At 35.2% G+C, this 25,719-nt stretch overlaps 2 pseudogenes; one reads left to right on the forward strand and one right to left on the reverse strand.

Annotated features, from left to right (window-relative positions):
* Positions 1 to 2,791: 2,791 nt before the first annotated feature.
* LOC111139329 lies at positions 2,792 to 3,043 on the reverse strand (annotated as a pseudogene).
* A 15,004-nt stretch (positions 3,044 to 18,047) lies between these two features.
* LOC111139328 lies at positions 18,048 to 20,186 on the forward strand (annotated as a pseudogene).
* The last annotated feature ends 5,533 nt before the right edge of the window (positions 20,187 to 25,719 follow it).

A 25,719-nucleotide genomic window follows, 5' to 3' on the forward strand; every position in this document is an offset into this window, starting at 1 on the left:
TCTAGCTATCTCTGTCACTACTTGTCTCTCTCTCAAATAAATAAAATCTTTTAAAGAAATAAGAAAAGAAATGCCACTTGTATTTTTTCATCTAAGGATGATTACTTTTGATGTTTTGATTAGCGATCATTATAATATTGTTTCCTTGGAAAGTATATTTCTTGTTTTTTTTTTTTATTTAAATTCAATTAGCCAACATATAGTACATCACTAGTCTCAGATATAGTGTTAAATAATACATCAGTTACATAAAACACCCAGTGCTCATCACATCACATGCTCTCCTTAATTCCCATCACCCAATTATCCCATCTTCCCACCTACTTTCGCTCCAGCAACCCTCAGTTTGTTTCCTATAGCTAAGAATCTTTTATGGTTTTTCTCCTTCTCTGATTTTTTGTCATTCTGTTTTCCCTCCCTTCCCCTATGATCCTCTGTGCTATTTCTTATATTCCACGTGAGCGAAATCATCTGATAATTGTCTTTCTCAGACTGACTTATTTCACTTAGTATAATACCCTCCAGTTCCACTCCTGTTGATGTAGATGGTAGCTATTCATCTTTTCTGATGGCTGAGTAATATCCCATTGTATATATAAACCACATCTTCTTTATTCATTCATCTGCCAAACGACATCTTGGTTCCTTCCACCATTTGGCTACTGTGGACATTGCTGCTATGAACATTGGGGTGCAGTTGCCCCTTCATTTCACTTTATTCAGGGTAAATACACAGAGTGCAATTGCTAGATCATAGGGTAACTCTATTTTTTAACTTCTTGAGGAACCTCCATACTGTTTTCCAGAGTGGCTGTATCAGGTTGCATTCCCAACAGTGTAGAGGGGTTGCCCTTTCTCCACATCTTCATCAACATTTGTTTTTCCCTGTCTTGTTGTATTTTGCCATTTTAAATGGTAAAATGTGGTATCTCATGGTTTTCATTTCTATTTCTCTGATGGCTAGGGATGTTGAGCATTTTTCATGTGTCTCTTGGCCATTTGTATGTCTTCTTTGGAGAAATATCTGTTCATGTTTCTGCCTATTTCTTTACTGGATTCTTTGTTTTATGGGTGTTGAGTTTGAGAAGTTCTTTGTAGATCTTGGATACTAGGACATTACCTGATATGTCATTTGCAAATATATTCTCCCATTCCATAGGTTGCCTTTTAATTTTGTTGACTGTTTCCTTTGTTGTGTAGATTTTTATCTTGATGAAGTCCTAATAGTTCATTTTTGCTTTAGTTTCCTGTGCCTTTAGAGATGTGTCTTCCAAGAAGTGGCTGCAGCCAACATCAGAGAAGTTGCTGCTTGTGTTATCCTCTGGAATTTTAATGGATTCCTGTATCCTATTTAGGTCTTTCATCAATTTTGAATTTATCTTTGTGTATAGTGTAAGAGAATGGTCCAGGTTCATACTTCTGCATGTGGCTGTCTAATTTTCCTAACACCATTTATTGAAGAGACTGTCTTTTTTCCATTGGATATTCTTTCCTGCTTTTTTGAAGATTAGTTGACCATAGAGTTAAGGGTCCATTTCTGGACACTCAATTCTGTTCCATTAATTTATGTCTCTGTTTTTGTGGCAATACCATGCTGTCTTGATGATCACAGCTTGACGTCAGGCATTGTGATGCCCCCAGCTTTGGTGGGAAATTATGTTTAGAGTTACAGAAAACTAACATTACCCTTAGAATTAAGTCATATATAGTGAGGACTGCCTTGTAATAATTACCTATTATAAAGTCTAACCTTATTCAAGTTAGTGGCATGACCTTCCCTGAGATAAAGTAACATCTAGGTAGAGATACACATCCAGAATAAGTGAGCCAAAAGATAATGCTTTTCTCCTCCCCTCCCCCCTTTTTTTGTACTTTCAGTTAAAACATCTTCCCAGAGGAATTAGTGGTTTTTTTTTAAGATTTTATTTGTTTATTTGACAGACAGAGATATCACATGTAGGCAGAGAGGCAGGCAGAGAGAGAGAGGAGGAAGCAGGCTCCCTGCCGAGCAGAGAGCCTGATGTGGGGCTCGATCCCAGGACCCTGGGATCATGACCTGACCCGAAGGCAGAGGCTTTAACCCACTGAGCCACCCAGGCGCCCCAAGAATTAGTGTTTTATATTTAGGAATGCAAAGAACATCGACTCTGCTTTTAGGAGCATAATTCAGAAACAATAAGCAGAATTGAGCAAATTGCCTTCTAATCTTCCAGTTGCCAGAATAAGTTTGCATTGAAATAAATATAACACTTTTATTTCAATCAACATTATTAAAAACTCTAAAAGTTAATGAAAAGATTAATTCAAGTCAATTTATAAGAATAATGAAAAATCTGTGGCACTATTGTCTAAGATTAACAGAATTTGAGAGATAAATAACTATATAAGATACAGATTAAGTTCTGTTAGGAGACACCAGACCATTTTCTGCTCAAGATTCCTTTTTAACAAGCATCAGATGGGGGTTAGATCAGATGAACTTTGAGAGCCCTCTTTGCCCTGAGATTTTAGTCCATCCTTAAAACCGTATCTTCACTGTCAGCTCTATGTAAACACATCAATCACATGCACTTACACTGTAGCACTTTAGTAAGTAGTAAGAACAGTTTACATTGTTTAATGCTTTTTTTGCCAATAATTTAAATGTTATTGAAAAACTGACACTAAATATAGGAGATCATTGTTGTATACCTTACAAAATTAATTACATTATCTTGGTAGATTAACTGGAATTATTGAACTGATAAGGCTTTCTGCCATATAACACAAATTTAGGAGGTTGTGTGGATCATTAGTGTTGCTTTCTTCTAAATGAACATCCTTCTGTGAGTCTAGCCTTTCCTCCTATTGGCTGGCACAACATTTTTGAACAGCCTACACAAAGAAACACAATTATGGCTGAAAACCAGTAATTTTATAGCGACTTGGACATTCTATGTTCATAAAATAGGAATCTGGGCTTTGAGCTTGCCAATTCTTTTTGTTTGTTTGTTTTTTTTTTTTCTTCCAAGGACAGGTGTAGTAAATCTTTATCCAAAGGCATGTCAATCCTTTCACAAGCCCAACCAGTACTTGATTGCTTTTTAATTTACTAAAGATTTTACATATATCACTTTATTCAACTATAGCAATGATACAGGGGGGAAAGGGATAGCATCATCCCTGTTTTACAAATGAAGAATTGGATTCAGAGACAGGCTTATTCATTCCCTTTTAAAATCTAATTAGTCAATCTACAAGACCTATCTGAGGAACCAGATCATTCATGAGGAAAACATGGACTGATTCAGACAAAATTTGAATTCAGAACACTTTTCTCTGAATTCCTATTGCACTTAAAGTATATTATATGCACGGATTGCATGGAGCACTGGGTGTGGTGCAAAAACAATGAATACTGTTACGCTGAAAAGAAATTAAAAAAAAGAATGTGCACTTGAAGAAAATTCAAACTGAGAAGTAAATAAATAGAAGGTAGAATTTTTTTTAAGATAGGATGCCATTAGATGACAGTGAAGTGCTGAATTCTTGTTGTAAGAGCTCAATCAGCAAATCTCAAACAGGATTCTGTTTGATTTGGGGTATATGACTATTTTAAAATGCTCACGTCCAAGTACATTATTAGAATACTTCGTTTATGAGGAGGCCTCAACACATTGTACTAGTCCCATTTTCTTTATCTTCTCTAGGCCTCAGAAGACAAAACAAAGAAGAAATATAGCACAAAAATTAAAATGGATTTGCCCAGGATCTTCGGTGAGCTTATGATAAAGAAGGGCGTGTATCCATACGGTTCCACTATATATGATAACAATGGATCTGTTTCTTTCTTTCATCTTATCATCTAGCCATCTCTTTGGGGTGTGTATTACCCAGGGCATAGACTATGTCTAACTTCTATTTCCTCAGGCCATAGTGGTGAATAGAATTTAATTTTCTTAACAGACACCCAAAATGTGAATAAAAGGCTTTAACTGGAAAAAAAAAAGTATATTATATGCATTTACTACTCTGAATTCCTATTACACTAAAAGTATGTTATATGCATTTTACTACTAAAGTATGTTATATGCATTTTACAACACAGCCCTCTGTGTTGTATAAATAAATATATAGATTTTAACCATCAAAATAAAAAAAAAATGAGTTTGAGTCCTGACCTAGCCATGACCCAGCTGTGTGACTTTGGGCAAGATGCCTAAGTTCTCTGAACCTGAGTTACCCTATCTGTGAAATGTGAATAACATTCTCTGCCTCACAAGCTAGTTTTCCTTGTCAAATAAGATAGTAGATGAAGTTATCTCTCCATGTTCCCCATCAGGCTGTAATCCCCAGGAAGTCATTGCCCATATCTTTAACTGTTGTTGCCTCTCAACAGAGTTGTATCCATAGTAAATATCTGATACCTACTTTTCCATGGAGTGGAAAGTGTTGGAATGCATGTTTTTGTGACAGTAGGCTTCTTCTTAATGCTCATTGTCCAAGCCTTTGAATCTAATATACCTAAATCTCTTTTGCAGGATCTGATTAAAACTTAACATGAAAATTAGCAAATTAGGTGCTTATAAATAGCAATTCACAAACCATTCATTTATAAGAGAAATTGAGTTTTTTATTTTAGTTCTTAAACTCCCCCATTTTCTGTAATCATCATTAATAATGATTTTAGACATGAACTCTCCATTGGTGGCTTTTGCTGTTGCTGTGAAACTTATAATAAGCAGCCACTCCATTCACTGACAGAGATAACTCCCTTTAAGATCTTTAAGGCCTGCAGTATATTTATTGGGGAGGTAGTGGAAGAAACATAGGAAAAGAAAAGGAGGGAGTACAGAAGTTGCTGCAAAAGTCTATACCAACACAGTAAATGTGATACATAATCCCTAGACAAATAGATATCTTCTTATATACCATCACTTATTTCTTGATATTTGTTGAATGTATGAGGGTGATATGCCTAAATATTATGCTTATGTAGTCAGTTTCTTCCAATGATCTTAAATGTGTTACAAATACTATTTCCTTAATCTTTCATAATCCAAAGGGCTATGAGAGAAGCATTTATATTCTATTTGTGCAATTGCTTGAATATGGTTAGCAGTATCAGTCTCAAATATGAAGAAATTTTAAGTTTGTATTTACATTGAGTTAGTTAACATACAATGTAATATTAATTTCAGGTATACAATGCAGTGATTGAAAACATCCACTTAAAACCCGATGATCGTTATAACAAATGCACTCCTTAATCACCATCATAACCCATCCCCTCACCCACCTCCTCTGATAATCAACAGTTTGTTCTCTACAATTAAAGAGTACTTCTTAGTTGACTTATTCTTTTTTTTATTTGCTCCTTTGTTTTGTTTCTTAAATTCTAAATATAAGTGAAATCATATGGTATTTGTTTTTCTCTCACTAATTTCCCTCATAACAAATATTCTTTTTACATTCATCAGTCAATGCACACTTGGGTAGTACATAGTTTCTTTTTTTTTTTTTCTTTTTTTTTTAAAGATTTTTTATTTATTTGACAGAGAGAGATCACAAGTGGGCAGAGAGGCAGGCAGAGGCAGAGGGAGAGGAGGAAGCAGGCTCCCCGCAGAGCAGAGAGCCCAATGCGGGACTCGATCCCAGGACCCTGAGATCATGACCTGAGCTGAAGGCAGAGGCTTAAGCACTGAGCCACCCAGGTGCCCCCATAGTTTCACTATTATAGATAAAGCTGCTATAAACATTGGGGTGCATGTATCCTTTTGAATTAATATTTTTGTATGCTTTGGATAAAACCTAGTACTGCAATTGCTGGATCATAGGATAGTTCTATTTTTAACTTTTGAGGAACCTCTGTATTGTTTTCCAGAATAGCTGCACTAGTTTGCACTCCCACCAACAGTGTAAGAGGGTTCCCCTTTCACTGCATCCTCAACAGTACCTATTGTTTCTTGTGTTGTTAATTTTAGCCATTAATACTGGTGTGAGGTGATATCTCATTGTAGTTTTGATTTGTATTTCCGTGATGATGAGTTATATTGACCATATTTTCATGTGTCTGTTGGCTATCTGGATGTCTTTCTTTATGTTCAGTTAGCTAGCATAGTTTTTTGTTGTAGTGTTCTTAAAGTCTTCTTTGGAAAATTGTCTTTCCATGTCTTCTGTCTGGTTATAAATTGGCATATTCATTTTTTGGGTGTTGGGTTTTATAAGTCTTTATATATTTTGGATCCTAACCCTTTATCAGATATGCCATTTACAAATATCTTCCTTCATTTCATAGGTTGCCTTTTACTTTTGTTGGTTTTCTCATTTATTGTGTAGAAACTTTATTTTGATAAAGTACAAATAGTTTATTTTTGCTTGTGTTTCCCTTACCTCAGGAGACACGTCTAGAAAGAAGTAGCTATGTCTGATGTCAAAGACATTACTTCCTGGGTTCTCCTCTAGGATTTTTAACATATTAGGTTTCACATTTAGATCTTCAATCCATTTTGAATTTGTATTTGTGTCTGGTATAAGAAAAAGATCCAGTTCCTTTCTTTTCCCTGTTGCTGTCCAATTTTCCCAGCACGGTTTTTTTGAGAATACTATCTTCTTCTCATTGGACATTGTTTCCTGCTTTGTTGGAGATTGATCAACCATATAATTGTGGGTCTATTTCTGAGTTTTTTATTCTGTTCTATTGTTTTATGTATCTATTTTTATGACAGTAGTATACTGTTTTGATTACTGCAGTTCTGCAATGTACCTTGAAGTCTGGGAATTGTGAGGCCTCCAGCTTTGCTATTATTTCTTAAAGTTGTTTTCACAATTCAGGGTCATTTGCCCTTCCATACAAATTTTAAGATTGCTTTATCTGGATCTGTGAAAATTGCATAGATTGCTTTGGGTAGTATAGACTTTTTTTTAAACTTTATTTCTCCAGGGTTTAGTATAGACATTTTAACAATATTTGTTCTTTCAATCCATGAGATGGAATGTTTTCCCATTTCTTTGTGTTCTCTTCAATTACTTTCATCGGTGTCTTATATTTTTCAGATATATTTTTCAAATGCTTTTTCTTCACTTACTGACAGGATCATATGGTTCTTCTCTTTTTTTTTTTTCATTAATGTGTTGTGTCACATTGATTAACATTCAACCACCCCTGCAGCACAGGAATAAATCCCACTTGATTGTGGTGAATAATTCTTTTAAAGTACTGTTGAATTTGACTTGCTAGATTCATATTGAGAATGTTTGCATCCATGCTCATCAGAGATATTGGTCTATAATTCTCCTTTTTTGTGGGGTCTTTGAATTGGGTATTGAACTAATACTGGTCTTGTAAAATGAGTTTGGAAGTTTTTCTTCCATTTGTAATTTTTGGAACAGTTCATGAAAAATAGGTATAAATTCTTCTTTAAATGTCAGATAGAATTCCCCAGAGAGGCCATCAGGTGCAGGATTTTTATTTATTGGGAGATTTTTCATTGCTGATTCAACTTCTTTGCTGGTTATTGGTCTGCTCAAATTTTCTATTTCTTCCTGTTTCAGTTTTTGTAATTTGTAAGTCTCTAGAAATTAGACCATTTCTTCCAGGTTGCTCCATTTACTAACATAGTTTTTCATAATATTCTCTTAGAATTGCTTGTATTTCTGTGGCATGGTTGTGATCTCTCCTCTTTCATTCGTGATCTTATCTATTTGGGTCCTTTCTCTTTTCTTTTTAATAAGTCTGGTTAGGTGATTACCAATTTCATTAATTCATTTGAAGAACCAGCTCTTAGTTTCATTAATCTGTTCTACTTTGGGTTTTTTGTTCATCTCTTTGTTTCTGTATCATTTATTTATGCTCCAATATTTATTATTTCCCTTCTTTTATTGGCTTTAGGCTTTATTTGCCTTTCTTTTTCTAGCAGTTTTAGGTATAAGTTTAGGTTGTGTCTTTGAGACTTTTCTTGCTGCTTGAGATAAGCCTGTATTGCAATACACTTCCCTCTGAGTACTGCCTTTGGTTCATCCCAAAGCTTTGGACTGTTGTGTTTTCATTTTCATGTGCTTCTAGGTTTTTATTTGTTTCTTTAATTTCCTGGTCAACCCTTCATTCTTTAGTAGGATGTTTTTTAATTTCCATTCATCTGTGGTCTTTCCAAATGTTTTCTTTTGGTTGACTTCAAGTTTCATAGCATTGTGGCCCAAAAATATGAATGGTATGATCTTGATTTTTTGTACTTGTTCAGGAATTATTGGTGACCCAGTATGTGATCTATTCTGGAGAATGTTCCATGTGCACTGGAAAAGAATGTGTATTCTGCTTTTTTAGGATGAAATCTTCTGAATATATCTGTGATGTCCATCTGGTCTACTGTGTCATTCAAAGCCATTGTTTCCCTCTTGATTTTCTTCTTAGATGATCTGTCCATTGTTGTAAGTGGGATATTAAATGCCCTACTATTACTGTGTTATTATCAATGAGTTTCTTTATTATAATTGTTATTAGTTGATTTATATATTTGGGTGTTCTTAAGTTGAGGCATAGATATTTACAAATGTTAGATCTTCTTGATGGGTAGATCCTTTGATTATAATACCCTTCTTCATCTCTGGTTACAGTCTTTTTTTTTTTTTAAATCTAGTTTGTCTGATATAACTATGGCTATTTCAGCTTTCTTTTGGCATCCATCAGATGATAGATAGATCTCTATCCCCTTAGTTTCAATCTGCAAGTGTCTTTAGGTCTAAAGTGAGTCTCTTATAGGCAGCATATAGACGGATCTATTTTTTTAATCCATTCTGATGCCCGATGTCTTTTGTGTAGAGTACCTAGTCCATTTACATTCACAGTGATTATTGAAAGATATGAATCTAGTGCCATTGTGTTACCTGTAGAGTTGGTGTTTAGTTTTTGTTGCCTTTGGTCTTTAATTTCTCCACTCAGAGTTCCTCTTAAAATTTCTTACCAGGCTGGTTTGCTGATTATGAAATCCTTTATTTTTTTGTTTGGGGAAATTTTTATCTCTCTTATTCTAAATGGTAATTTTGCTGGATAAAAAATTATTGGCTGCATATATTTCCCAAAAGCATGTTGAATATTTCCTGCTACTTCTTTTTGTCCTGTCAAGTTATTGTGAAAAAGCTGTTGTATAACTGATTTTGCCTCCTTGTAAGTAAAGTCTATTTTCCCTAGCTGCTTTCAGGATTCTTTCCTTGTCTGTGTATTTTGTGGATTTGACTAATATGCCTTTGGCAATGGCTGGCTTTTGTTGAATTTAATGGGAGTTCTCTTTGCTTCTTGGATTTAGATGTCTGTGTCCTTCGCCAGATTAGGGAATCTTTTCAGCTATAATTTATTTGAATAAACCTTCTGCCCCTTTATCTCTCTCTTCTACCTCTCAGATTTCTATGATATGAATGTTATCATGTGTTAAGAAGTTGCTAAATTCCCTATGTTTGCCTTCATGGCCCATTACTTTTTCTCCCTCTTTTTGGCTTCAGTATTTTCCACAGTTTTCTCTTCTGTATCAGATTCATTACTCTACTGCATGCATTACTGTTTTTATGACCCCCATTTGGGATTGCATCTTGGTTATAGCATTTTAAAATTTTGGCCTGACTAGATTTTAGTTCTTTTACTCTGCACTAAGGGATTCTTTAGTGTCTTCTATGCTTTTTTCAAACACAGCTAGCATTCTTATAAGTGTTGTTTTATATTCTAGTTCAGATGGGCACATGGGTGGCTCATTCATTAAGCATTTGGCTCAGGTCATGATCCTGGGGTCCTGGGACCAAGCCCCACATCAGGCTCCCTCCTCAGTAGGAAGTCTGCTTCTCCATCTCCTACTCCCCCACTTGTGTTCTCTCTTTCTCGCTGTGTCTCTTTCTGTGAAATAAATAAATAAAATCTTTCAAAAAAAAGTTCTAGCTCAGACATCTTACTTGTATCTGTATTGATTAAATCCCTGGCCTTGAGTTATACTTCCCATTTTTTTTTCTTTTGGAGTGAATTTCTCTGTCTCATATTTTTGTCCAGAAAAAAAAGTGGGGAAAGAAAAACACAAAACAAAACAACAAAGAAAAATTAAAAAACAAGGCCCCCTAAACTAGATTCTGGGTGTGTTTTGTTCTGCTTATTAAAAAAAATAAAATCTTCATCCTGAGATGCCTGGTTAACACAGTCAGTTAAGCATTTGACTCTTGGTTTTGGCTTGAGATCATGATGTCAGTGTTGTGAGGTCAAGTCCCACATCAGGCTCTATGCTCAACACGGAGTCTGCTTAAGGCTTTCTCCTACTCTCCCTTTGCTGTCCTTCCCCCAAATAAATGAAGTATTTAAAAAAATTTATCTGCAACAGTCAACAAAACAAAGAGGCAACCCAAGGAATGGGAGAAAATATTTGTAAATGATACTACAGAAAAAGGGCTGATATCCAAGATCTATAAAGAACTCCTCAAACTGAACACACACAAAATAGATAATCACATCAAAAAATGGGCAGAAGACATGAACAGACACTTCTCCAAAGAAGACAAACAAATGGCTAACAGACACATGAAAAAATGTTCATCATCATTAGCCATCAGGGAGATTTAGATCAAAACCACACTGAGATACCACCTTACACCAGTTAGAATGGCCAAAATTAGCAAGACAGGAAACAACACGTGTTGGAGAGGATGTGGAGAAAGGGGAACCCACTTACAGTTGGTGGGAATGCAAGTTGGTGCGGCCACTTCGGAAAACAGTGTGGAGATTCCTTAAGAAATTAAAAATAGAGCTTCCCTATGACCCTGCAATTGCACTACTGGGTATTTACCACAAAGATACAGATGTAATGAAGAGAAGGGCCATCTGTACCCCAATGTTCATAGCAGCAATAACCATGGTTGCCGAGCTGTGGAAAGAACCAAGATGCCCTTCAACGGACTAATGGGTAAGGAAGATGTGGTCCACATATACAATGGAATATTATGCCTCCATCAGAAAGGAGGGATACCCAACTTCTGTAGCAACATGGACGGGACTGGAAGAGATTATGCTGAGTGAAATAAGTCAAGCAGAGAGAGTCAATTATCATAAGGCTCTGCTTATTTGTGGAGCATAAGAAATAGCACAGAGGACATGGGGAGATGTAGAGGAGAAGGGAGTTGGGGACAATTGGAGGGGAAGATGAACCATGAGAGACAGTGGACTCAGAGAAATAAACTGATGGTTTGGGAGGGGAGAAGGATGGGATGTTGTGTGAGCCTGGTGGTGGGTATTATGGAGGGCATGTATTGCATGGAGCACTGGGTGTGGTGCATAAACAATTCTGGAACACTGAAAAGAAATTAAAAACATCTTTATCCACCAATGAATAAATACATAAAATGAAAGAAAAGAAAAAAAAAAAATATATATGAATAAATCTTTTAACTCCGTTTTGTCCAGTGTGTCTTTTAAAACCATTGTTTTTATGTTAACGTTCCATTTAGATGACCTGTCCATTGATGTAAGTGAGGTATTAAGGTCCCCTACTATTATTGTATTATTATTGATTAGCTCTTTTATATTTGCTATTCACACTTTTAAAATATTTGGTTGCCCTAATTTTAGGTTCATAAATATTTAAAATTGTTAGATCTTCTTGTTGAATTGGTCCCTTTTGTGATTATATTAAATAATGTAATATACATCTTTTACTACAAATGCCTGTTTTGTTTATTTAAGTAATCTCTGCACCCCACGTGTGGCTCAAACACATGACAAGAGTCATATGCTTCACCAACTGAGGTATATTTCTGGGGCTTTTAAGATTATTTCATAGTTATCTAGTTGTGTTAGTGGGACAGGCAAGCCCAGGGTCCTCCTAATCTGCAACCATCTTCCTCTCTCAGTAATTATTCCATTGAATTCATTTCATACATTTAATCCACTTATTGTAAGGCTGGATACAATCACCTAGGCAGCTTAGTGTTGTGGAAAGAATATTGAGCTTAGAGACACACAGTCCAAACTTGGATTTCTGGTTATACCATGTATTAGCTATGTGACTTTCTGCAAATTTTTCAGCCTCAATATTTTTAGAAAAGGTATTTTGAAGCTCTTAATTTATTATAATATTTGAGCCTTAGCTTCTTCTTTTCCTCTTCCAAGTATTTATTTATATTCCAGTTAGTTAACATACAGTGTAAAATTAGTTTCATGTATAGGATTTAGTGATTCATCACATACAACACCCAGTCCTCATCACACACACACAAAAAGTCCTCCATCTCCAACATCCATTTAACTCATCTCCCTGCCTACCTCTCCTCCAGCAACCTCCAGTGTGTTACTTATACTTAAGAATAAGCTTTATGGTTTGTTCTTTCTTAAATTCTACATGAGTGAAATCATATGGTGTTTATCTTTGTCTGACTGACATCTTCCTTAACATAACACTCTCTAACTCCATTCACATTATTGCAAATAGCAATATTTCATTCTTTTTGATGTCTGAGAATACTCCATTACATATACATATGCCACATCTTCTTATATATTCATCAGTTGATGAACATTTGAGCTCTCTCCATTGTCTGGCTATTGTTGATAATGCTGCTATAAACATTGCAGTGCATGTACCCCTTTGAATCTATCTTCTTTTATCCTTTTGGCAAATACTTACAGTGCAATTGCTGGGTCATAAGGTATCTCAATTTTTAACTTTTTGAGGAACCTCCATACTGTTTTCTATAGTGGCTGTACCAGTTTGCATTCCCACTAACAATATAACAGAGTTTCCCTTTCTCTACATCCTCACCTACACTTGTTGTTTCTTGTCTTGTTAATTTTAAGCATTCTGACAAGTATGTAGTGGTATATCATTGTAGTTTTGATTTGTATTTCCCTGATGATGGGGGGTGTTGAGCATATTTTCATGTATCTATCAGTCATCTAGATGTCTTCTTTGGGAAAAAAAAGTGTCTATCCATGTCTTTTGACCATCTTTTAACTGGATTTTTTTTTCTTGGAGTATGTAGATACTGACAAGTTTTTTATATGTTTTGGATACTTGCCCTTTATCAGATATGTCCTTTGTGAATATATTCTCCCATTCTAAAGGTTACTTTTAATTATGTTGATTGTTTCCTTTGCTTTCCAGAAGAGTTTTTACCTTTTTATCTCAGTTTTTCCCCATCGAGGATGATATTAGCTCTGGGTCTTTTGTATATAGCCTTTATGATGTTGAGGTATGCTCCCTATAGCCCCACTATGTTGAGGATTTTTTTTTTTAACAATAATAGATGTTTTACTTTCTCAAATTCTTTCTCTGAATCCACTGAGAGTATAATATGATTCTTATACTTTCTTCTATTAATGTGGTGTAGTATATTGATCAATTTTTAAATATTAAACCACACTTACATTCCAGGAATAAATCCCATCTTATCATGGGGAATTATTCTTATAATATATTGTTGGATTAAATTTGCCAGTATTTTGTTGAGAATTTTTGCATCTATGTTCATTAGGGATAATGGTCCATAGTTCTCTTTTTGAGTGAGGGTCTTTGGTTTTGGAATCAGGGTAATGGTGGCCTGATAGAATGAGTTTGGAAGTTTTATTTCCATTTCTATTTTTTGGAACTGTTTGAGAAGAAATGGTATTAACTCTTCTTTAAATGTTTGGTAAAATTTGCCTGTGAGGCCATCCCCAGACTTTGGTTTGTTGAGAGTTTCTTGATTACTGATTCAATTTCTTTACTAGTTATTAGTCTGTTCAATTTTCTCTTTCTACCTGTTTTAGTTAGGTGATTTATATGTTTCTAAGAGTTTATCCTTTTCTTCCACATTGTCCGAATTATTGGCATACAATTTTTCATAATATTCTGTTGTAATTGTTTGTATTTCTGCAGTGTCAGTTGTGATCTCTCCTCTTTCATTTATGATTTTATTTATGTGGGTCCTTTCTCTTATTTTCTGATTAAGTCTGGCGATGGGTTTATCAATTTTATTGATCTTTTTCAAAGAAATAGTTCCTCGGTCCTTTAGTGTTCCCTAAAAGGGAAAAGATTTCCTTTTCCCTCACATTGTGATGAAATTTTATTGTCTATAAAGTACATTCACGTTTATTATATCAAGTTATTCACACAAAACTATATGAGATATGGATTATTTCTGCCATATTAGAGATGAGAGAACTGAAGTTCAGATAGATGAGTCGCTATAGAAGATATGGTATATATACAATAGAATATTACTCAGACACAAAAAAGAATGAAATTTTGCCATTTTCAAAATATGGATGGAGCTAGAGAGTATAATACTAAGTAAAATAAGTCAGTTAAATAAAAATACCACAAAATTCACTCATATGTGGAATTTAAGAAAGAAAACAAATGATCAAAGTTAAAATGAGAGAGAGAGAGAAAGAGAGAGAGAGAGAGAAATGAAGAAACAGACTTTTTACTGTAGAGACCAAACTGATAGTTGTCAGAGGAAAAGAGGGTGGTGGGGATGGGTGAAATAGGTGATGGGGATTAAAGTGTACATTAATCATCATGAGCACTTAGTAATGTGCAGAATTCTTGAATCATTATATTGTGCACCTGAAACTAATATAACCCTGTATGTTATCTATATTGGAATTAAAATTTTAAAAAAACTTAATAAGGAGGGCATGTGTTGTGAAGAGCACTGGGTGTTATATGCAACTAGTGAATCATTGAATCATACAACTAATGTACTACTATTTGTTGGCTAACTGAACATAATAAAAAAAACTTAATAAATAAAAGAAAACTGAGCCTCAGAGAGGCTAAATGAATTACCCAAATTTATCTTGTAAATAGGAGGCAGAACTAAAATTCAAATTCATTTTGTCTTTAAATCAAACGATCTTGCCACAATACCACAGTTCCCAACAAGTTTTTACATACTTAGTACATTATAAAAAGAATATTAAAGATGTAATTAAAAGTTTAAACACCATGTGGAAGAACTTATAAAGGCTGTAGTTTAATAAAATTAAATCAATATTTCCCGTTTCTTGAAAATTATGACCTCAGCCTAGCAACTTCATATTAGACATGTCACCAGAGACAAGGGAAACAAAAGAAAAAATGAACTATTGGGACTTCTTGAAGCCAAAATCTTCTGCACAGTGAAGGAAACATAAACATTTCTAAATTATAAAAATAAGAGAGGCTTTAATTCCTTAGAGTGATCAAGTGTCCAAAAGTATGTGACATGAGTCTACAATCAGTTGAAATAAATGTTAAACTGTTGATTCAGCTAAATAAATTGAAGAGATTTCATAATAGAAGTCTACATTTCTACACTTACCTGCTCTAGGTACATATACCTGCCCTAGAAAATTCGGTTTGTATTTACATACTATCTGAAGAAATGCAAAAAAGATAAATAAATAAAAAGGAAGAGTGTCAGAATCATAGCTATTTCATTGCTTAGAATAGTTGCTTCTTTCTCTAGCACTGCTTTTTTCTTCAGGTGCATATATTGGAGTTGCTTAAGAATTTTCTGAATATACTATGTCAAAAACTTTCCTCAGAAAATTAAAATTAAATGGATGTTTAATTCTTCATAAGAAAACCATAAAATTGTACAGCAATAATTTTCTCTTAAATATTTGGTTCTCTCTACATACAATGTTAGAAATCAGATAGGCCTGTGTCTAAAACACAACCCTGAACTTAATAGTTGCACAGTTTTTGTTAAGTCAAGTAATCTATTTAAGACTGTTTTCTATGTGTAAAATGAAGATAATAGCACATACATCATAGAATTATTATGAGGATTAAATGGGATAACACATATTTTGGTACTTGATTAGTAAAGCTCAATAAATGATAGTTCATTTTCATTTACTCCCTCCTAAGTTTATTTCCTGTTAAAAAGCCTAAAAAGCTTTTTAGATTTCACTACCACTTGACAGTTTTAATTTTCTGAAAGTAATCTTAATTTTCTTCTAAAAATAGTCACAGCTATTACACAGATCATGGCAATCTTCTTGCAATATTCTGCTCTAATACACACACACACACACACACACACACACACACACACCTCAACAACAATAATCAGCAAAGTACCTACCTCTTAACATTTCCAATATCTGGCACATATCCTCGACCAGCTCAATTCTTCCTTGGAGGTCTATAGTCCACATCTGTATTTCTTACTTGTGTGGCTTATTCATCATATCATGGATTTTATCCTTTGATGCTGAGTCAGAATTGTCAAAAATAATCCAAAGCCATGGAATGAGAGATTCCAATAGAGTTACATAAGCAGAAGGCAAACCTATGGTAAGAATTCAATAAATCATTCTCTGAAACACATTTTACCCAGTTCAATACGACAGTCAGGACAGCAGAATATTTTGATCTCAAAGAGTGATAGTTCTTTTCAGTGTTTGTGCTAATCAGAGGTGTTTTTTTAATTTTTATTTTTTTTATTTTTTTTATTTTCAGCATAACAGTATTCCTTGTTTTTGCACCACACCCAGTGCTCCATGAAATCCGTGCCCTCTCTAATACCCACCACCTGGTTCCCCCAACCTCCCACCCCCCGCTGCTTCAAACCCTTCAGATTGTTTTTCAGAGTTCATAGTCTCTCATGGTTCACCTCCCCTTCCAATTTCCCACAACTCCCTTCTCCTCTCTAACTCCCCTTGTCCTCCATGCTATTTGTTATGCTCCACAAATAAGTGAAACCATATGATAATTGACTCTCTCTGCTTGACTTATTCCACTCAGCATAATCTCTTCCAGTCCCGTCCACGTTGCTACAAAAGTTGGGTATTCATCCTTTCTGATGGAGGCATAATACTCCATAGTGTATATGGACCACATCTTCCTTATCCATTTGTCCGTTGAAGGGCATCTTGGTTCTTTCCACAGTTTGGCGACCATGGCCATTGCTGCTATAAACATTGGGGTACAGATGGCCCTTCTTTTCACTACATCTGTATCTTTGGGGTAAATACCCAATAGTGCAATTGCAGGGTCATCAGGAAGCTCTATTTTATATATATTGACTCAGAATCTTCCATAGGCCTAAGAGAACTTATCTTGTGACTACAGATAAGACTCAATCCAAAAGAACCATAGCCAAATTACCTGTACACACACACACACACACACACACAAGAAAAATATATATGAACAGTGAATTCAAGGAGAGCTACTTTATCTACACTCTTCATTAAGTAGCAGAATGTTTCTAGATGGCTCTTATGTACAGTTTGAAGATTAAGTATTACTATTCCTTCTTGATGATCTATGCAAAGTGAAGATCATAAATGTTAAAGTACTACAATTTAGAATAAATATTAATTTTCCTAAACACCTGGAATGTATATTTCCACCTTAGAGAGACTTTTCTATTTTTTAGTTCACTTGCAGTCATATTAACTAAAAAGTCACATGTACAGTTTACAAGTTGGCAGAAACAAGAAAAACACTTGGATATAACTAGCCTTGAACCTTCTTACTTATTCCCTTCTACCTCAAGATGAGTGAATCATCTTTCTGAAAAATTTAAAATGCTGAATTATTACATAATAACAAATTATCATTTTATAACTTTAAGATCTTAAAATATATTTCTCAACTAGAAGTTAGAGCATTAAACCATGGTCTAGGAGCAAAGTATGGCCTAACAAAGGTTTGTGGAGGTCCTCATCATTATCACCACTTACTAGCCTTATATATTTCTCCATTCCCTGAATATTTCTTTTAGTAGTGTGGTAGCTACACTCCCCAAACTTTAAATATGACCATACTATCCGATAAAGTTTTTGTGTTGCTTCTTCGTACCAGATGCAATCCAAAAGATGTAACTTCAGACATTGAAAAAACTGGAACTTATTGAACACTCTTATGGCTTGGAAGGATAATGGGAAATAATTCTTGAAATTAAATATGTCTTGGAAAATTAGGTTACTATATGAATAGGACATCTGAGGGAGTGATACTGGATAGAAGAAAAAATCAACTAAAATTCACAACAGGAGGAAATCTTCCTCTCACTTGCTTCCTACAACTTGCCTGAGTGCTGGCACACCCTGCTGCTGCCCCACAGAAATGCTTTGATTACCTGTAGTTCTTCCTGAAATTAGGCCAGTGTCCAGGACATTAGCTCATCTCATTCAGGCTTATTCAAAAGAAGTAAAATTTGGTGTAGATGCCTGAGCTTTAATGCTTCAATATGTAGACCTTTTAGTTGATCTTGATAGCTCTTACTGTGGGGCCAAAGGGAAGAACAGTGATTATTGGAAAGAGCTGGAAAAGACCCAAAGTATCAAAAGATGGTGTGACTGTTGCAAAGTCCATTGGCTTAAAGATAAATATAAAAATATTGGTACTAAACCTGTTCAAGATGTCAGTAACACAAATAAAGAGCCTGGTGATGGCACCACTACTTCTATTTTCCTGGCACACTCTATTGCCAAGGAAGGCTTAGAGATTAGCAAAAGTGCTAATCCTGTGGAAATCAGGAGAGGTGTGATGTTAGCTGTTGATGCTGTAATTGCTGAACTTAAGAACCAGTCTAAACTTGTGACAACCCCTGATGAAATTGCTCAGATTTCTACGATTTCTGCAAATGGAAACAAAGAAATGTGCAACATCATTTCTGATGCAATGAAAAAAAGCTAGAAGAACGGGAGTCATCATAGTAAAGGATGGAAAAACCCTAAACGATGAATTAGAAATTATTCAGGGCATGAAATTTGATTGAAAGTGTATTTCTCCATACTTTATTAATACATCAAAAGGTCATAAATGTGAATTCCATTATTCTATATTCTATGGAGGTGAAAAGAAAGTTTCCAGAGTCCAAGACACTGTGTCTGCTCCTGAAATTACCAATGCTCCCCATTAACCCTTGGTCATAATCGCTAGATGTTGATGAAGAAGATCTGAATAAACTCATTTTGAATAGACTAAAAATTAGCCTTCTGCTTGTAGCAGTCAAAGCGCTAGGTTTTGGTGACAATGAAAAGAATCGGACTAAAGAGAAAGTAGTTGCTATTGGTGGTGCAGTGTTTGGAAAAGAAGGATTGACACTAAATCTTTTTTTTTTTTTATTTTTTTTTTTTTTTTTAGTGTTCCCAAGTTCCTTTTTTATGCATCACACCCAGTGCTCAATGCAATACGTGCCCTCCTTAATACCAGGCTCACCCAACACCCCACCCCCTCCCTTCCAAAACCCCCAGTTTGTTTCTCAGAGTCCACAGTCTCTCATGGTTCATCTCTCCCTCCGATTTCCCCCAAATCTTGAAATATTCAGCCTCATGACTTAGCAGAAGCTGGAGAGGTCATTGTGACCAAAGATGATGCCATGATCTTGAAAAGAAATTGTGACAAGGCTCAAATTGAAAATTGTCTTCAAGAAATTATCAGTTAGATATCACAACTAGTGAACATGAAAAGGAAAAACTGATTGAACGTCTGCCCAAACTTTCAGATAGAGTAGCTGTGCTGAAAGTTGATGGGACAAATGATATAGAAAAGAAAAACAGCTATGGTTTCCCTCAATGCTACATGAGCTTCTGTTGAAGGCATTGTTCTGGGAAGGGATTGTGTCATGCTTTGAAGCATTCCAGCTTTGGAATCAATAATGCCAGCTTCTGGGGTATCCAGGTAGCTCACTTGGTTAAGCGGCTGTGTTTGGCTTAGGACATGATCTCAGTGTCCTAGGATCAAGCCCCACGTTGCATTGGACTCCATGCTTAGTGGACAGTCTGCTTCTCGCTCTCCTTTTGTCCCTCCCCCACTTATGCTCTCTCTCTCTCTCTCTCTCTCTCTCCCTCTCTCTTAAATAAATAAATAAAATCTTAAAAAAATTAATTCCAGATCCTGAAGATCAAAAAACTGACATAGAAATTATTTAAACACTCAAAATTCCTGCAATGACCATTGCTAAGAATGTAGATACTGAAGGATCACTAATAATTGAGAAAATTATGCAAAGTTCCTCAGAAGATGGGTATGATGTTATGCTTAGAGGTTTTGTGAATATCATGGAAAAAGGAATAATTGACTCATCATTGAATAAAGGAAAAAGGAATAATTGACTCAACTAAGGTTGTAAGAACTGTTTTATTGGTTACTGCCAAAGTGGCCTCTCTGTCAAGTATAAGAGAAGATCTAGTCACTGAAATTCCTAAAGACCCTAGAATGGGTGGAATGGAATGTGGTATGGGAGGTGGCATATCCTAATTCTTATAATAGTACTTTATTAATAAACTGAAAGAGGAAGTTCAATGCAATTGATTCTCACCAATCACCAAGTTGATTCTCACTAACAACTTCAGAGAAGTCAGCTGAAGGAAATGACTGAAGAAAAGCCTGGCTGATGTTTAAGAAGATAACTATAACCAATACTTGCTGATTTCAGTTAACAACATATCACTGTTTAATGCTGTCTTTAATGCCTACAGAAAATCTATTTTGTGTTTTTTAATAAAAACACATTTGTACATTCCTGATACCTAAATGCAAGAGCCATGTAACAAATATGTTGCTTTCAACTGAAATCACTGAGGCATTTTTACAACTATTCTGTTAAATTTCGGATTTTAGTGATTGCCATCACCAGATGGAAAATTGAGAAGCAGCCTTTCTGTGGAGAGTAAGGATTATTGTGTCTAAAGTAGAAAAATAATCTAATTATATGACAATCTCTGTTAATAAAAATTTGTTTAGTTTTTTTTTTATTTTTAATTAAATTCAATTTAACATATACTGTATTATTATTAGTTTCAGAGTTAGAATTTAGTGATTTATTAGTTGCATACAACACCCTATACTCATTACTTGAAGTGCCCTCCTAAAGCCTATCACCCAGTTACTGCAGCCCCATAATCACCTCCCCTTCAGCAACCCTCAGTTTGTTTCCTATAGTTGAGTCCCTTTTGAGAATTTGTCTCCATGTTTCATCTTATTTTATTTTTCCTTCCCTACCCCAAGTCCATCTCCTTTCCATCTTAAATTCCACATATGAGTGAAATCATACAGTATTTGTCTTTCTCTGAGTGACTTATATGCTTAGCATAATATCCTCTAGTTCTATCCATGCCATTGCAAATGGCAAAATTTCATTATTTTTGATGGCTGGGTAATGTTCCACTATATATATATATACCACATCTTCTTTATCCATTCATCTGTTAATGGACATCTAACACTTTCTATTTATTAGCTACTGTGAAAATTAATGCTATAAACATTAGGGGGTCCCTTCAAGTCACTATGTTTTTATCCTTTGGATATAGGCCTAGTAGTCCAAATGCTAGGTCTTAGGTTAGCTTTATGTTTAGCTTTTTAAAACTTATGTCTTTATATTAACATATGCTATATTACTTGTTTCAGAGGAATAATTTAGTGATTCATCAGTTGCATACAACACCCAGTGCTCATTACTTCAAGTGCCCTCCTTAATGCCCATCACCCAGTTACCCCATCCTCCAACCCACCTCCCATCCAGTAACCCTAAGTCTGTTTCCTACAGTTAAAGGTCCCTTATGGCTTGTCACCCTCACTGTATTCATCTTACTTTATTTTTCCCTTCCCATCTACTAAGTTTATCTGATTTGTTTCTTAAATTCCACATATGAGTGAACTCGTGGTATTTGCCTTTCTCTAACTGACTCATTTCACTCAGCATAATACCCTTTAGTTCCATCCATATCATTGCAAATGCCAAGGTTTTGTTCCTTTTTATGGCAGAGTAATATTCCATTGTATATATATACTTCTTCTTTATCCATTCATCTGTCAATGGACATCTGGACTCTTTCCATAGTTTGACAATTGTGGACATTACTTCTATAAACATTGGATTTAATGTGCCCCCTTTGAATCACTCTTCTATTATCCATTAGGATAGATAATTAGTAGTGCAACTGCTGGGTCATAGGATAACTCATTCTTCAAATTATTTATTTATTTATTTATTTACTTATTTATATTTTGGTATTTACATTTTTATATTAACATATACTGTATTATTAGATTAAGGGGTATAATCCAGTGATTCATCAGTTGCATGTAACACCCAGTACTCATTACATCAAGTGCCTTCTTAATGCCCTTTACCCAATTATCCCAACACCTACCCTTTCCCCTCCAGCAACCTTCAGTTTTTTGTAGTTAAGAGTCTCTTATACTTTCCCTCCTTCTCTCTTTTTAACTTATTTTTTTATTTCCTTTTCTTTCCCTATATCATCTCTTTTCTTTCTTAAATTCCACATATGAGAGAAATAATATGTATTGGTCTTTCTCTGACTGATTTTACTTAACACAATACCCTCCAGTCCCATCCATGTCATTATAAATGGCAAGATTTCATTCTTTTTGATGCGTGATTATTATTGCATTGTGTATAGATACCATATCTTCTTTATCCACTCATCTGTTGATAGACATTTGGGCTCTGGCAATTGGGGACATTGATTCTAAAAACATTGGGGTGCATGTGCTCCTTTGAATCACTACTGTTGTATCCTTTGGATAAATATCTAGTAGTGCAATTGCTGGATCAAAGAATAACTCTATCTTTTTTTAAAAAGATTTTATTTATTTATTTGACAGAGATCACAAGTAGGCAGAAAGGCAGGCAGAGAGAGAGAGAAGGGGAAGCAGGCTCCCTGCTGAGCAGAGAGCCTGATGTGGGGCTCGATCCCAGGACCCTGGGATCATGACCCGAGCTGAAGGCAGAGGCTTTAATCCACTGAGCCACCCAGGCATGCCGAGTAACTCTATCTTTAACTTTTTGAAGAAACTTTATACTCTTTTCCAGAGTGGCTGTACAATTTTTTATTCCCACCAACAGTGTAAGAGAGTTTCTCTTTCTTTGCATCTTTGCCAACAGCTATTGTTTCCTGACTTGTTAATTTTAGCCATTCTGACTGCTGTGAGGTGGTATTTCATTGTGGTTTTGATTTGTATTTCCCTTACACTGAGTGATGTTGAGCATTTTTTTTTCACATATCTGTTGGCCATTTGTATGTCTTCTTTGGAGAAATCTCTGTTCATGTCTTCTGTCCATTTCTTGACTGGATTTTCTGGTTTTGGGTGTTACATTTGATAAGTTCTTAACAGATTTTAGATACTAGTCCTTTATCTGATAAGTCACTGGCAAATATCTTCTCCCATTTTATAGGTTGCATTTTAGTTTTCTTGACTGTTTCTTTTACTGTGCAGAATCTTTTTATCTTCATAAATTCCGAAAGAGTTTATCTTTGGTTTTGTTTCCCTTGCCTTGGAAATGGGTGTAGTAGGAAGTTGCTGCAATCAAGTTGAAAGTTGTTGCTGACTGTGCATTCCTGTCTCACATTTAGGTCTTTCATCCATTTGAGTTTAATTGGTGTACAGTGTACAGTGGTCCTGTTTCATTCTTCTGGGTCTCACTGTCCAACTTTCCCAACATCATTTGTTGTAGAGACTTTTTTTCACTTGATAGTCTTTCCTGCTTTGTCAAAGATTAGTTAGTTCTGGGTTCTCTATTCTATTTTTCCACTGGTCTGTTTCTCTTTTTGTGCCAATACCATGCTGTCTTAATGGTTACAGCTATGTAATATATCTTAAAGCCTGGAATTGTGATGCCTCCTACTGGTTTTCTTTCTCATCATTACTTTGGTTACTTGGGGTTTTTTTTATGGTTCCATGCAAATTGTAGGATCATTTGTTCCACCACCATGAAAAATGCTGATGGCATTTTGATAGGGGTTGTATTGAACGTGTAGATTGCTTTGGGTAACATAGACATTTTAACAATATTTGTTCTTCCAATCAACAAGCATAGAATGTTTTTCCATTTCTTTGTGTCTTCCTCAATTTTGTTCACAAATGTTCTATACTTTTCAGAGTACAGATCATTTACCTCTTTGGTTAGGTTTATTTCTAGCTATATTATGGTTTTTGGTTCAGTTGTAAATGAGATCAATTCCTTGATTTATCTTTTTTCTTTCTCATTATTAGTATATAGAAATGCAACTTATTTCTGTGCATTAATTTTGTATCTTGCCATTTTCCTGAGTCCTGGATGAGTTCTAGCAATTTGGGAATTCTTTTGTTTTCTATGGAGTATCATGCCATCTGCAAACAGAGTTTGACTTCTTCTTTGCTGATTTGGGTGCCTGTTATTTCTTTTTGTTGTCTGATTGCTGAAACTGACTTCCAGTAATATGTTGAACAGCAGCAGTGTGTGTGGACATTCCTGTCATTTTCCTGGCCATAGGGGAAAAGCCCTCAGTTTTTCTCCATTGAGTATATTTAATGTGGGTTTTCATATGTGCCTTTTATGACATTGAAGTATGTTCCCTCTATCCTTACATAGTGGAGATATTTTGAAGAAACAATGCTGCATTTTCTCAAATGTGTTTTCTGCATCTATTGTGAGGCTCATGATCTTGTCCTTTTTTTCCCCCCTTTAATGTATCACATTGATTGATTTGTGGATGTTGAATCACTGTTGCAGCTGAGGAATAAATCCCACCTGTTCATGGTGAATAATCCTTTTAACGTACTATTGGATGCTACTAGATAGTATCTTGGAAAGAATTTTGGCAACCATGTACATAAAGGATATTGGTCTGTAATTCTCCTTTTTGAGGGGTTCTTTGTCTGGTTTTGGGATCAAAGTAATGCTGGCCTCATAGAATGAGTGTGGAAGTTTTCCTTCCATTTCTATTTTTTCAAATAGTTTCAGAAGAATAGGTATTAATTCCTCTTTATTTTTTATAAATATGTGTTTTATAATTTAATTTACTTTTTTCAATGTTCCAAGATTCATTGTTCATGCACACCTAGTGCTCCATGCAATATGTGTCCCACTTAATACCCACCACCAGGTCCTCCAAGCCCCCACCCCACTCCAAAACCCTCAGTTTGTTTCTCAGAGTCCACAGTCTCTCAAGGTTTATCTCCCCTTCCCATTTCCCCCAACTCCCTTCTCCTCTTTAATATTTGGTAGAAATCTCTTGGGAGGGCATGTGGCCATGGGCTCTTGTTTGTTGTAAGATTTTTGATAACTGATTCAATTTCTTTGCTGATGATGGGTCTGTTCAGGTTTTTTATTCCTTCTTGTTTCAGCTTTGGTAGTTTATATGTTTTTAGGAATGCCTCCATTTCTTCCAGATTGCCTAATTTGTTGTCATATAATTTCTCATAATATTCTCTTAGAATTTTTTTTTTTAATTCTTCTGTATTGGTTGTGTTGTCTCCTTTTTCTCTCATGGTTTTATTTATTTGAGTTCTCTCTCTCTCCCTCTCTCTCCCTCTCCATGTCTGGCTTAGAGTTTATTGATCTTCTTGATTCTCTTAAAGAAGCAGTTTCTATTTTCCTTGATCTGTTCCACCATTTTTCTGATTTCTATATCATTGACTTATGCTCTAATCATTATTACTTCTCTTCTGCTGGATTTAGGTTTTATTTGCTCTTCTTTTTCCAGCTCCTTTAAGTGTAAGTTTAGGGTGTGTATTTGAGAATTTTCTTATTTCTTGAGACAGACCTCTATTGCTATATAGTTCCCTCTTAGGACCACCCTTGCTGCATCCCAAAGGTTCTAAACTGTAGTGCTCTGATTTTCATTTGCTTCCATGTATGTTTTAAATTCTTTTTAATTTCCTTGTTTTCCCATTCATTCTTTAGTAGGATTCTTTAGTAGGATGCTTTAGTAGGATGGATACTCCATGTATTTGTGTTCCTTCCAAAGTTTTTCTTGTACTTGACTTCAAGTTTCAAAACATT

Source organism: Enhydra lutris, unplaced genomic scaffold (assembly GCF_002288905.1).
Source record: "Enhydra lutris kenyoni isolate GAN:26980312 unplaced genomic scaffold, ASM228890v2 scaffoldscaffold100, whole genome shotgun sequence".
Taxonomy (NCBI): Eukaryota; Metazoa; Chordata; class Mammalia; order Carnivora; family Mustelidae; genus Enhydra; species Enhydra lutris.